Source organism: Chanos chanos, chromosome 6 (genome assembly GCF_902362185.1).
Source record: "Chanos chanos chromosome 6, fChaCha1.1, whole genome shotgun sequence".
Lineage (NCBI taxonomy): Eukaryota > Metazoa > Chordata > Actinopteri > Gonorynchiformes > Chanidae > Chanos > Chanos chanos.
Genome location: NC_044500.1, coordinates 45,899,604 through 45,901,716, shown reverse-complemented (window position 1 = coordinate 45,901,716; position 2,113 = coordinate 45,899,604).

Here is a 2,113-nt window from a genome sequence, read left to right as displayed (position 1 = left end):
GTAAAAATGGAAATGTCTGGTTATAGTTATAATGACTGTGTTGTATTATCAGATGACAAACATGTTTAGGTTATTATGGATGGAGGTTGTAGTGAAGGAGTGCTGTGATTGTAGCTGAGATTACTCTAATGATCATCCTCTGATTCTTCTCCACATACTTTCTGGTCAGATCTCTGAAGTGTTTACTGGAGGGTTTCTCTTAATGAATGTGTTGTGTCCTGAGATCACATTGTATTTTTGTTTTTTGCTTCAGTTAGATCTTTGAAGCCTGAGAAAGAAGGTCCATTTTTATTATTATTATTATTATTGTTGTTGTTGTTGTTACGTAATGGAGCTGAATACATCAAAACATTGCTACTCCTGACAAGACAGCCAGTAGTGTGTACTGTCTGAATCTCTGTCTCTCTCTCTCTCTCTCTCTCTCTCTCTCTCTCTCTCGCTCTAGCTCTCGCTCTCTCTCTCATACACACACACATGCACTCATATAAGTCTGTGTTTCTGTTGCTTCTGTCTCTTGAATGTTTTGTATGTAGACTTGAATTTAAAGAAGGGCCATTGACAGACTCTTTCTCTCTCTTATATTTTGATTAGCTGCTCTACTGACATCACATTCCTGTCACATCACATTACTGTTACATCAGGTTACTGTCATATCATGTTACTGTTACATCACATTACTGTCACATCACATCACTGTTTCATCACATCATTGTCACATCACATCACCATTACATCACTTTACTGTCACATCATGTTATTGTCATATCACATCACTGTTACATCATGTTACTGTCATATCATGTTACGGTCACATCACATCACTGTTGCATCACATTACTGTTACATCGTGTTACTGTCATATCATGTTACTGTCACATCACCTCACTGTCGCATCACATTACTGTCACGTCACATCACTGTTACATCACATTATGGTCACATCACATCACTGTCACATCACATTACTGTTACATCATGTTACTGTCACATCACATCACCGTTACATCACTTTACTGTTACATCATGTTACTGTCACGTCACATTACTGTCACATCACATCACTGTTACATCACATCACTGTCACATCACATTACTGTTACATGATGTTACTGCCATATCATGTTACTGTCACATCACATCACTGTTACATCACATTACTGTCACACCACATCACTGTTACATCACATTACTGTTACATCATGTTACTGTCATATCATGTTACTATCACATCATATCACTGTTACATCACATCACTGTTACATCACATTACTGTCACATCACATCACTGTTATATCACATCACATTACTGTTACATCATGTTACTGTCATATCATGTTACTGTCACATCACATCACTGTTACATCACATTACTGTCACATCACATCACTGTTACATCACATTACTGTCACATCACATCACTGTCACATCACATCACTGTCACATCACATTACTGTCACATCACATTACTGTTACATCACACCACTGTTACATCACATTACTGTCACATCACATCACATTACTGTTACATCACATTACTGTTACATCGTGTTACTGCCATATCATGTTACTGTCACATCACATCACCGTTACATCACTTTACTGTTACATCATGTTACTGTCACGTCACATTACTGTCACATCACATCACTGTTACATCACATCACTGTCACATCACATTACTGTTACATCATGTTACTGCCATATCATGTTACTGTCACATCACATCACTGTTACATCACATTACTGTCACACCACATCACTGTTACATCACATTACTGTTACATCATGTTACTGTCATATCATGTTACTATCACATCATATCACTGTTACATCACATCACTGTTACATCACTTTACTGTCACATCACATCACTGTTATATCACATCACTGTCACATCACATTACTGTTACATCATGTTACTGTAATATCATGTTACTGTCACATCACATCACTGTTACATCACATTACTGTCACATCACATCACTGTTACATCACATTACTGTCACATCACATCACTGTCACATCACATTACTGTTACATCATGTTACTGTCATATCATGTTACTGTCACATCACATAACTGTTACATCACATTTCTGTCACATCACATCACT